At 46.2% G+C, this 13,339-nt stretch overlaps 1 pseudogene across 1 annotated transcript in view; it reads left to right on the top strand.

The window, feature by feature from the left end:
• LOC310824150 (cytochrome P450 3A27-like) overlaps nt 1-13,339 on the top strand; it is a 143,580-nt pseudogene that overhangs the window by 25,154 nt on the left and 105,087 nt on the right. The window contains exons 2-5 of the transcript in view: nt 12,082-12,181; nt 12,315-12,428; nt 12,886-12,964; nt 13,075-13,210. The product of the transcript in view is annotated as a cytochrome P450 3A27-like (transcript). The remainder of the gene's footprint in view (nt 1-12,081; nt 12,182-12,314; nt 12,429-12,885; nt 12,965-13,074; nt 13,211-13,339) is intronic.

Here is a 13,339-nt window from a genome sequence, read left to right as displayed (position 1 = left end):
AGAGAATCCTAGAGGAGAAAGAAATGGAGGTGAAACAAGTGAAAGAGAGGATGGAGGTGATGAAATGGGCAGAGGAGGAGAGAGAAAAAGACAGGAATGAGAAGAAGAAAGAAAAGGATATTGAATGGATGAGAAAGGAGTTGGAGGTGATGAAGAGAGTAGAGGAGGTGGAGAGAGAGAAGGAGAAAATCCTGGAGGAGAAAGAATGCGACGTTAAACGTGTGAGAGAAGAGATGGATGTGATGATAAAGAATATGGTGGAAAGGAGGGAGAGGGAAGTGAAAGAGGAGATGAGGATGAAGACAGAGATGGAGAGAGAGAGGGAGAAGATTGAAAAGGAGAAAGAAAAGGTTATTGAATGGATGAGAAAGGAGATGGAGGCGGGTATGAAGAGAGAAGAAGAGATGGAGAGAGAGATGGAGAGAATCCTGGAGGAGAAAGAAAGGGAGGTGAAACAAGTGAAAGAGAGGATGGAGGTGATGAAATGGGCAGAGGAGGAGAGAGAGAGAAACAGGAGTGAGAAGGAGAAAGAAAAGGATTTTGAATGGATGAGAAAGGAGTTGGAGGCGATGAAGAGAGTCGAAGAGATGGAGAGAGAGATGGAGAGAATCCTGGAGGAGAAAGAATGTGACGTTAAACACGTGAGAGAAGAGATGGATGTGATAAAGAATATGTTGGAAAGGAGGGAGAGTGAAGTGGAAGAGGAGATGAGAAAGATTACAGAAGATGTCGTGAAGTGGATGAAGACAGAGATGGAGAGGGAGAAGGAGAAGATTGAGAAGGAGAAAGAAAACGATATTGAATGGATGAGAAAGGAGATGGAGGCGGGTATGAAGACAGTAGAAGAGATGGAGAGAATCCTGGAGGAGAAAGAAATGGAGGTGAAACAAGTGAAAGAGAGGATGGAGGTGATGAAATGGGCAGAGGAGGAGAGAGAGAGAAACAGGAGTGAGAAGGAGAAAGAAAAGGATTTTGAATGGATGAGAAAGGAGTTGGAGGCGATGAAGAGAGTAGAGGAGGCCGAGAAAGAGATGGAGAGAATCCTGGAGGAGAAAGAAATGGAGGTGAAACAAGTGAAAGAGAGGATGGAGGTGATGAAATGGGCAGAGGAGGAGAGACAGAGAAACAGGAATGAACAGGAGAAAGAAAAGGATATTGAATGGGTGAAAAAGGAGTTGGAGGCAATGAAGAGAGTAGAAGTGGTCGAGAAAGAGATGGAGAAAATCCTGAAGGAGAAAGAAGATGACGTTAAACGCATGAGAGAAGAGATGGATGGGATGATAAATAATATGGTGGAAAGGAGGGAGAGGGAAGTGAAAGAGTTGATGACAAAGATTACAGAAGATGTCGTGAAGAGGATGAAGACAGAAATGGAGAGAGAGAAGGAGAAGACTGAAAAGAAAAGAGTAATGGCGGCGAACCTGGAGTTTGCCAGAGAGAGCATGGAGAGGGCTTTCCATAAAGGGAAACAAAATACAGGTATGCCCTCCATTATCTGCTTACAGTGCATTCTAAGGATGATCCTTTTGGCTTCTCAAATCACCTCAAAATAATTTAGATTTTATCTATACAAATGATAAGACAATTTGTCTCTTTCAGATATTTCAACACAGAGACAATTCTGGAAATCCACAACTATCTCGAACTTACTACCACAATAACTACCCTGCATACTACCACTATAACTACACTTGCCGTTTCAATTCTCTTTCATTAAAGTCATATTCAAAGGCAAACTGTGTGTCATGTTTCAAATGCTGTATTTTACAAGTTGCATAGCTGTAAACTATGTTGAGTGATGATGAGTTTAGGAAGAAAAGGTATGTAAAAAATGAATACTCCTGCACACACGATTGTTACCTCTGCTTATTTATTGTGTCGACGTTTCGGTTTATGACCTTTATCAAAACATTTTTATCTGTGAGGTCTGTATTCCTAACACCACAAAAAGACAAAGTGGTGGTGTTTGTGTTTTTTACATTTACAAGTTGAGGAAGAAAAAACATGGCACATGTATGCACATGGGTTAGATTAGAAACAATCTGGGTAAACCTTAATTTGAAGAGGTATGCATGAGGTCTGTTATGTTTTTCTCTATATGCCATAATATTGATTACAATGATCAACATATTTGTACCCTGAAAAGAACCCAAACTGAACAAGTTCCCCATTATAAGTACCTGGGCATTTACATAGATGATACACTTTTAAAATACATGTTGAAAAAGTGATCAAGAGTTTGTGAGTTAGACTTGTACTTGTTTTGTAAAGAAATGTCTTGCTTCACCTTTGATAATAGGAGGAAGATTGTCTTGGCAACGCTCCTCCCTGTCCGTGATTATGGTGACACAATTTAAAATCACACGACAGCCTCAATTCTTAAACCACTAGACCCGATTTATCACTCTGCTCTGCAGTTCATTTGTAGGCATGTTTTCTGTACCCACCATTGTCTTTTGTATCAGTCTGTGGGTTGGGATTCTTTGACGTTGAGAAGGGCTTATCATTGGATTTCATCTGTATATGAAGCAGTTCTTTTAAAACTCCCATTTTACCTCACATCATTGCTTTTATGGCGACTTAGTGGCGATCAAACTTGCAGCTTGTTACTATTTAATGTGCTACAAGTGATTACAGAATTGAGAAGAACTTTTTAGCTGCTGTGCTCCTCAGATATGGAATGATCTTCAGGCTAGACTGAGGTTGGAGCACTTGGTCCCTTACACTTGTACCATCATCTGCTTTTTAGTGGACAATATATGCAATAAATACCTTTTTTACACAAACATCTTGAATCAGAATGGGTCAGCCCTAGCCTCTTACACAAACAGGGTCACAGTCAATGGGTACAAAACTGGAGCAAACGTGTGTATACCAAGATACTGTACCTCGACTCCTTTCCATTCCAAAAGAAATGTGTCCCTTTCCCTTCACTCAAATGTTGTGGATGACATGTACATAAAGCTACACACTGGTGCAGGTGTGATGTTATGAGAGCTTTAGCATTTAGCATTTCCTGTGTCCAGGCGTTCTATTCACTTCTAATAGGACAAATGAAGGTACACTTGCCTCATAAGGCTCATTCTTGTTTCATTTGTCCTATTAGCTCCTACTGACCTCACTTTACACAGACACAGAGGAGGAGAGACTCAGACTCATTAGAAGTTTATTACTGGATCAGTTTACAAAACAAAACAAAACTGCATGGAGCGTACAGTACAGCAGAGCTTGGAGTACCAGACATGAACACACACCTCACATGCACACACACATCGGAGCTGTCACAGTGGTATACCTTGGATCACACACAGACACACACACACACACACACACACACACACACACACACACACACACACACACACACTCACTCTCTCTCAGGGCTGCATGCGGATAGCTCCATCCAGTTTGATGACCTCTCCATTGATCATGGGGTTCTCAGCCAGTGATGTCACCAGGTGGGCAAACTCTGCAGGGTCTCCCAGGCGCGAGGGGAAAAGCACTTGGCGGGCCAGGAATGAACGCACCTTCTCAGGTTAACCCGCCAGGAGAGGAGTGGAGAACAGAACCTAAGGAGAGGGAGAGAGAGGTTGTCTGATATGGAGAGGAAGGGGGGGGGGGAGGAGTGTGTGAAAGAGTGCGTATGTATGTGTGTGTGTTTACTGACTGGGTGCGATGGTGACCACACAGATGTCCATGGGTGCCAGGTCTCGGGCGATGGGTAGAGTCATCCCAACAATACCCCCCTTAGAGGCTGAATACGCAGCCTGACCCACGTACAGAGAGAGAGAGTGAGAGTGAAGGAAGGGGCTGTTGAGACAGTGTTTGTGTGTGTGTGTGTGTGTGTGTGTGTGTGTGTGTGTGTGTGTGTGTGTGTGCGTGCGTGCATGGTTCAATGGAGGTCTTGGCGATCTGTTGGTTCTTGTGTGTGATTGGCTGACGGTACTGCAGCATGTTGACCTCTTCCTCACTGCAGGGTCTACTACAGTTGGAGCAGTCAGAGAGCACAGCCTGGGCCCCTGCAACCAAACATACACCCTGAAATATGGTTTGGACAAAGGATCCCAATGTCAAGATAATATTGCTGTAGGGAAGCTACTCTATGACACAATACCATGTGGAAATGTCAATGATTTTCTAAAGATGAGTGGATAGTGGATAGTGGATAGTGGATAGTGGATAGTGGATAGTGGATAGTGGATAGTGGATAGTGCCTGGTGGGGTCGCAGACTTCAGGCAGATTGTTGACCTTATACGAAAAATTAGTACTTTATTTGGACATTATATGATACTTTTGAAGCCCTGAAATAGTGGGAGTATGTTTACAAATGTTTTTTTAAAAACCCATTGAATTAAAGTTGAGAATCTCTACTTTGACCCCATAATATTTGTTTGATTTCAAATCCAAGTGTAGAGCTAAAAGAACAGAAAATGCTTCCTCTTTCCAATACTTATGAAGAGCACTGTATTCATGTTAATCAGTTGCTTCATTACTGTAATATGTGATGTGTTTTGAACTAGTATTTTAAAATACTGTTTTTAGGAGCCAATGATATAAAACAAGTGCATACATGTAAAGAACATAACACATTTTTAGAGGAGTTCAAATATGTAAAATTCAGTATTACTCGAAAGAAAATATTTGCCCAAAAATATTTGCCCCATAGTCCTTCTTGATTCAATGGGTCTGCAAACTATTAAAACCCGATAGGGATCAAACAGGCAGCAACTATTAGCAGGATGTTAAGATAAAGGCCGACAATAACATCACTGAGTGTTGCCCTCTGCGCAGGGATCCTTTCAATCATTCACTAGCCATGGCTTCAACTTCACCTCTCACATACTCTTTCGCCTGTGTTTCATGATCTGAAACACAGGTGTCATGATGGGATAAAATAATCACTTCAGCAGACGTGTCCGGGGTTACTCAGAAGAAGCGATTGAACCTGTAAAGATGGGTTACCTTCCGTACTTCTCCACCGAGACATGGACTCTCCTTGCCTTACTCATCACTCTGATCGTAGTGGAAGAAGTTTTAATAAAAAATATTATTTGTTAGTTAGTTAGTTGTAATAATACATACAAATGATAGTATTGATAATTACAGTTATCTAACAGTTTCAATGATACCTATGACTTAATCGTTTTGCTTTTGTTTCAAGTCAGATTGTTGATTTATATTTGTTCTGACCAGGTATGGATACTGGCCATATGGAATATTAAAAAAACTAGGCATTCCTTGTCTCAAACCCATCCCTTTCCTCGGGACGATGATGGGATATAAGAAGGTTTGTAGAGATTAAGCCCATAAACAACAACATTGTAGCCTCATCCATGATGTGTGTTGTTGTGGTGAAAGCCATGGGAGCTGAATATGAATTGTTTTACCCAGAAAAATGGGCAATAAAGCTTTTGAACGAAAACGAAAAGAGAGGAGTGGGAGCCGGTCTGTAGTGGAAAAGGGCCATCATAGACTAAGCCACAATTCAGGTTTATGACAAGCATTTATGAACTGGCTATTTCTTTGTTTTGTTTTTTGTTCCCAGGGTGGTTTCACCAATTTTGACACAGAGAGCTTCCAGAAATATGGGAAACTGTGGGGCTGAGTCTGCTAAACTGATCCTGGTTATTGTTAACTATGATGGATATATGTATCTCTCAGTGTCTACAGTATACACTCTTAAACCAGGCGGACACCGTGCGATTTTCACAAACACAGACGATCCAACCGACGAAATGGTCTCGTACACCAAGACAAATGATCTGTCTTGATGCAATGTACACTGCCCAAGCAACAATTTCATGCTTCCACATTAATAATTTGAATCTGTTATTGAGCGATTTAAGTTTTAAGCTTTTAAGTATTCTGTAGTATGGTCCCTGTGGGGGGACATGCAGCGTTCGGCCTGTAGAGGGAGCTACAGGACCGTGGCCAGGGTGACGTCGGCGAGGCTCCGTTGCACACCTGTTGCAAATGAAGCCTCGTTGACTAGATGGTTTAAGATGTGTGTGCCTCGGCGTTCGAGGGAGAAGGAGGGCGACTGGAAAGTCGCCGAGTGGCGTGTTACGAACATTGAAATTATTACGAACATTGGAATTATTACTAACATTTTATGAAAATAAACGGGATACTCCCAGAAAACAGTACCTCGACTCCGCCTCTGTGTCACAGACTTGTTACAGTGGCGCCCAACGTGGGGCACAGCGAAGGCGGAGAAAAAAAGGGAATGGAGGCGTTAAGCGAGGCTATCGGAAGGATGGCCCTTATACTGGAGCAGCAGGCCCACCTCCAGCAGGAGCACCAGACCGCGGTGAGGGAGATGGTGACGGCAAGGGCTTAGGACCGTACCCTCCTCCTGGAGCTCGTCAGGGCCCTGATGATGGAGGAGGGGAGCCGGCCCTTTGCCTACGCCCAGCAGCTGCGGGACAGCGCGCGGCGGTGGCTGGACCCAGGGAACAGCTCGTCGGAGGAGGTCGGGGACCGGGTGGTGTTGGAGCAATTCCCCACGGGGCTCCCGGCCCGGACCGCCGCCTGGGTCCAGTACCACCGGCGCCCACCCCGAGGACGAGATGGCAGGGGCAGGCATGTCGAGAACCAGCCCTGGCCCCACAGGAAGCACCCCGAGCGACAGGGGGGGTGTGTTGGCGATGCGGACGGCCGGGCCATGTACAGGCAGAGTGCCCAGTGAGGGAGGTGGGGCAGGTCGTCCGCATCGGCGACATACCGGGCCCTCCCCCCGGACCAGGAGCGGCGTATCGTGTTCCGGTAAGGATACAACATGATATGCACCAGGCCTTCTTGGATTCGGGCTGCATGCAGTCCATGATCCAGGAGCGCCTGGTTCGACCGGGGGCATTGTTAAAGGCATTGAGGGTGTTGGTGAAGTGTGTGCATGGGGACATTCACAAATATCCTGTGGTCACGATCAAGATTCATTTTGAAGGGAAAAAGCATAGTGTACAGGCGGCGGTTAGCCCGCGCCTCACGCATCCCCTTATTCTGGGTGTAGATTGGGAGGGGTTTCCTCAAGCGGTAAGCAGGGCTACCGGGGTGCGTGCACGACAGAGAGGGAGGTGTGAGGCGGGTAATGTGTTCTGTGCTGAGGCGGCACCTCGCGACGCTGCCGAGGAGCCGGAGCCGGCGGGGGGGTCTCAACCCGAGATTCCCCCGCCGAACTATCCGTTGCTAGGTGACTTCCCCCTCGAGCAGTCTCGTGACGAGACCCTACGATCGGCCTATGACCAAGTGATAGCGATTGATGGTACTTTGGTACGGCCAGACGCAGTACGCGCCCACCCCTATTTCGCGATTATCAGCGACAGGTTGTACCGAGTAAGTCGTGACTCACATAGCCAGGAGGAAGTAACCCAGTTGTTGGTTCCCCGTAGCCGCCGGGAAATGGTCTTCCAGGCGGCTCATTTCAACCCCATGGCGGGCCATTTAGGTTATGATAAGACACTAAACCGTATAATGGCTCGATTTTATTGGCCGGGAATTCGGGCAGAGGTGCGTAGGTGGTGCGCGAATGTCAGTTGGTAAAGCCCCCTTGCGGCCCTTACCATTGGTCGAGAACCCATTCGACCGCATTGCGATGGATATTATCGGGCCATTTGATCGGTGTACACAGGGATATCGATTTGTGTTGGTCTTGATAGATTACGCAACCCAATACCCCGAGGCAATACCGCTGCGCAATATCTCTGCCAGGAGTGTAGCGCAGGCATTGTTTCAAGTAATCTCCCACGTGGGAATCCCGAAAGAGATTCTCACCGATCAGGGCACTAATTTTATGTCACGCACCCTCAAGGAACTGTATGGCTTGTTGAACATCAAGGCGATTCGAACCAGTGTTTACCACCCGGCCACTGATGGCCTTTGTGAGTGGTTCAATCGGACCTTGAAGTCAATGATCCGGAAGTTCGTACACGAAGATAGTCGGAATTGGCATAAATGGCTAGATCCCCTGTTGTTTGCGGTACGGGAAGTCCCCCAAGCTTCCACCGGGTTTTCCCCGTTTGAATTACTCTACGGGCATAAGCCTCGGGGTGTCCTAGACCTTCTTAAAGAAAATTGGGAGGAAGGGTCTAGCGACAGTAAAAATGAGATTCAATACGTCCTGGACTTGCGCACAAAGCTCCACGCCCTAGGGGTTATCTCACGCGAGCATTTGCTGCAAGCCCAGGAGCGTCAAAAGTGACTGTACGACAGGGGAACTAACCTGCGAGAATTTACAGGTGTGGTCACACGTCGCATGGGGGACGTGGATTACGAGGTAGTACGCTCGGACCGGGGGGATAGCTTGCAGGTGTATCACGTAAATCTCCTAAAAAAATGGAACGACGTGGTCACTGTTGCTCTGGCTACAATAATTCCAGAGAGAGATGAGTTCGGTCCGGAAGTCCCAAAATCAAAAGTTAGCACTCCGGTCGGTATTGATAACCATCTCTCTGCTAGCCAGGCCACGGACGTTGCAGATTTGCAAGCTAAGTTCGCGGACGTGTTCTCTCCCTTGCCCGGTCGGACTACGCTTATCGACCACCACATAGAAACGCAGCCGGGTTTAACGGTGCGCACGCGTCCCTATAGGTTGCCGGTACACAAACGAGACATTGTGTGCAGGGAATTGGAAGCCATGCTGGAGCTGGGTGTGGTCGAGGAGTCCCGCAGTGACTGGTGTAGCCCCATCGTGCTTGTCAACAAGCCGGATGGGGCTATACGGTTCTGTGTGGATTATAGACGGGTTAATGCGGTCTCCAAGTTCGATGCCTACCCGATGCCCCGGGTTGACGAGCTCTTGGACCGGCTTGGCACGGCCAAGTATTTCACGACGTTGGATTTCACGAAGGGATACTGGCAGATTCCACTCTCGCCGGTATCCCGGGAGAAAACTGCATTCTCCACTCCGCTCGGGCTATTCCAGTTCACGGTGCTCCCTTTCGGGTTGTTCGGAGCCCCAGCCACTTTTCAGCGCCTCATGGACCCTGAGGTCCCTGAGGCAGGCGGGGCTGACGGCCAACCCGAAGAAGTGCTTGATCGGGCGGAGGGAGATCCGGTATCTGGGGTACCACTTGGGTCGGGGGGAGGTGCGGCCACAGATTGAAAAGACTGCGGCCATCGCAGCCACTCCGCGGCCCAAGACAAAGAAGGAGGTGAGGGCCTTCCTGGGGCTGGCTGGCTATTACCGGCAGTTCGTGCCGGGGTTTTCAGAGCTGGCCAGTCCCTTGACGGACCTCACCCGGAAGGGTGCCCCGGATCCGGTCCAATGGTCGGGCCAGTGCCAGGGGTCGTTCGAGGCCCTTAAGGGAGCTCTTTGTGGAGAAACGGTCCTGTATGCGCCTGATTTTAACCTCCCTTTCTCCCTACAGACGGACGCGTCGGATAGAGGCCTGGGAGCAGTGCTGACCCAGCGGGTGGAGGGGGCTGACCGGCCGGTGCTGTACCTGAGCCGCAAACTATCGGAGAGGGAGGGCCGGTACAGCACGGTGGAGAAGGAGTGCCTGGCCATCAAGTGGGCGGTCGGCGCCCTCCGCTACTATCTGCTGGGTCGCGCTTTCACCCTCTACTCCGACCATGCTCCCCTCCAGTGGCTCCACCGGTGGTATCTCGCGTTGCAGCCCTTCAACTTTTCGGTCGTGCACAGACCGGGGGCGCAGATGGTCGTGGCAGACTTCCTCTCCCGTGCAGGGGGGGGGGGGAGTAGGTTGTCAGCCGTCGTGTCCCCGGCCTGTGTCGGGTGGTGGGGGTATGTGGGGGGACATGCAGCGTTCGGCCTGTAGAGGGAGCTACAGGACCGTGGCCAGGGTGACGTCGGCGAGGCTCCGTTGCACACCTGTTGCAAATGAAGCCTCGTTGACTAGATGGTTTAAGATGTGTGTGCCTCGGCGTTCGAGGGAGAAGGAGGGCGACTGGAAAGTCGCCGAGTGGCGTTGTGTTACGAACATTGAAATTATTACGAACATTGGAATTATTACTAACATTTTATGAAAATAAACGGGATACTCCCAGAAAACAGTACCTCGACTCCGCCTCTGTGTCACGGACTTGTTACAGTCCCAAACACAACTTGTGCGTTGCCAATGTTTGACAACATCCTGGATTCTCATTGGTTGAGGCTCCTATATTGCCTCTGAGCACGTCTCAAACTGCATGAATAAAGAGGAGCCACGACACGTCAGAATTCAAATCGGAAGTGATTGTGTCTTCCCTCCATGTCATTGAAAGGGCAAAAATGTAATTAAAAAAATAAAGAAAAAAAGGGTTCTAAAAGGATTCTTTGGTTGAATAACTCTTATGGGTTCCATTTGCAGTGCCCTGCATAAGTAATGGGACAAGCATTTTTTCTTCTTTTGCATTATGCAAATGTCCAAATTAAGCACTCATGTTTAGTATTTGGTCCCCAATCCTTTGTATGCAAAAGTGCAAAAGTCTGTGACCCATTGACCCAACCAGACGCTGGGTATCTTCTCTGGTAATGCTCTGCCAGACCTATATTGTAGCGATTGTTGTTTGTTTTTTTAGGATGTTTTGTCCTCCTCTTCAGCAAATTAAATGCATGTTCTATAGGATTCTATAGGATTCACTTTTTGGCCCTGAATAATTTCCTAGTTGCTATGGCAGTATGTTTTGGGTCATTGTCCTGCTGTATGGTGAAATGCCGTCCAATGAGTTTGGAGCAATTAACTTGTACTTGGACTGACAAGATGTTTCTGAACACTTCCGAATTCATCCTCATCAAAGGAGACGTGAGCCAGTTCCAGTGGAAGCCATACATGCCCAAGGCATAACACCCCCTCCCCCATATTTCACAGATGATGTGGTATGCTGTGAATATTGGGCAGTTCCTTTTTTTCTCCACACTTTCTCCGGTACATGTTTTTCCAGAACTCTGCAGGCTCTTTTAGGTACTTTTTAGCAAACCGTAACCTGGCCAGCCTGTTTTTGTGGCTGAGTAGTGGTTTGCACCTTGCAGTGTAGCCTCTGTAGTTCTGCTGGTGAAGTCTTCTGCGGATGGTAGTCTCTGACTCATTGACGCCTACCTCCTGGAGAGTGTTCCTAATCTATGGGGCAGTTTTTTTTTTTTTTTTTTTTTTTTATTATGGTGAGCATTCTTTGGTTATCCACTGGAAGTCTTCCTTGCCATTTGCGATTTCTTAGCTCACCAGTGCTTTCTTTCCTTTTAATGAAGTTCCAAACTGTTGATGTTGGTAGGTTTAAGGTTTTAATGTTTCATTTTTTTCTGATATTTCAGCATCATAATGGCTTCCCTGACTTTCAATAACATCTCTTTGGTCCTCATGTTGACAAGACACCAATAGCAGACTGCACAAATTATGTGACGGAACACACCTGTCAAGCCAATTGTGCCATCACTTTTGTGTAGCCTAAAATAGCGGGATTATGCATAAAAGTGTTGTAATTTCTGAATGATAAACCAATATGTACACAAATAACATCAAATAAAAGATGAGAATCTCTACGTTCTCATTTCAACTCCAAAAAGAAGAAAAAATGCTTCACTGTCCCATTACTTTCGCACGGTACTGTATAACCTTCTGTGGAAAAGGGTTCTACATGGAACCCAAAAGGTTTCTTCAAAGGGAGAGTGGAAGAAGAACCCTTTTTGGTTCTAGGTAGCACTTTTTTTCTAAGAGTGCAGGATCTGTGATGGGTCTGTCTGTCTCTATCTACGGTATATTCGCTTGAATGCCACAGCCTATTTGAGTATTGTTGCTGACCATGTGCATCCCTTCATGGCCACAATTGACCCATCTTCTAATGGCTACTTCCAGCATGATAATGCACCATGTCACAAAGCAAAAGTTGTCTTAAACTGGTTTCATGAACATGACAATGAGTTCAGTGTTCTTCAGTGGCCTTCCCAGGATCTGAATCCAATAGAACACCTTTGGGATGTGGTAGAACGGGAGATTCACATCTTGAAAGTGAACCTGAAAAATCTGCAGGAATTGAGTGATGCAATCATGTCATCATGGACCAGAATCTCAAAGGAATGTTTCCAACATCTTGTGGAATCAATGCCACGAAGAATTGAGGCTATCTTTGTTTTTGCTGGTCTGTAGGATCTATGATGGCCGTCAGCCCATCCTGTGTATCATGGACACAGCCATGATCAAAACCATCCTCATCAAGGAATGCAACTCCCTTTTCACTAACAGGAGGGTAATACGCTGAATTGAAGTTGTTGTATGGGGAAAAAAACATAAGGACTCCTTAAATAGATAATATCATTGTTATTATAGCATTATTAATAGTAGGTTAATCTTGCAGTATATAATTATTATTATTTTTCTAGAATATCTATCTCAACGGGCCTCTGTATGACGCCGTGTTTATCGCTGAGGATGATGCATGGAGACGGATCCGCAGTGTCCTGTCTCCCTCCTTCACCAGTGGGCGGATCAAAGAGGTACAGTCCCATCTCTCCTCTCCTTCTTTCATTCATTCCTTTATACAACACAAATAAATGAATGACTAACAACTCTGATGCGCGCGCGTGTGTGTGTGTGTGTGTGAGAGTGTGTGTGTGATTTGTACTATGTGTATAGTGTGTATTCATTGTTGTTTGTTGTTGTGTGAAGCAGCAACTTTAATTAATTAATCCAAGACAAATTTTCATCCGGGACAATAAAGTATATTTGATCTTATCTTCGATAAGTTCAGTGGTCAGATGACAGAGTATAGAATAATAGTTCATCTTTGGAGTCACTTATTCTTTGACATAATGTATCCTGTATGGATGTATATTCTCAGGCTATATAAACATTAAAATAATTCCTGTTTCAAACATGATATTAATATATGTTTTGCACATATTAATCCACGTATCAATCATGATATTTTTCCATGTATCCTTCCCAACTCAGATGCTCAGGATCATGAAGCAGCACTCTGGTAACTTCTGAAGAAGACGGCTGATAACGATGAGCCCATTGAACTAAAAGAGTGAGTATTTATCTCCGAGACGATAAGGTGAATTTGTAATTTCAGTGAACTCCCCCTTTAATTTTGTGGTTGTGGTTCTGGTGGTCAGAGATTGTGTGGTTGTGTTCCAGGTTCTTTGGACCATACAGTATGGATGTGGTCGTCAGTACTTCATTCAGTGTCGACATCGACTCCCTCCACAACCCCTCCGACCCCTTTGTGACCAACATCAAGAAAATGCTCAAGTTTGACATCTTCAGCCCACTGTTCCTCACAGTCGGTACAACTGCCCCCATATAGCTTTCAGTCATTTTGTGCTTAATAAATGAAGCTATCGATTTCATTGATTAGACTGACATAAACCACACTGCCAATGGTTTGCGCTCTACTCATTTG

The sequence above is a fragment of the Argentina silus genome (genome assembly GCF_951799395.1).
Source record: "Argentina silus genome assembly, chromosome: Y".
Taxonomy (NCBI): domain Eukaryota; kingdom Metazoa; phylum Chordata; class Actinopteri; order Argentiniformes; family Argentinidae; genus Argentina; species Argentina silus.
Note: the sequence above shows the minus strand (reverse complement) of the source record. Positions and strands in the feature narration are given on the sequence as shown.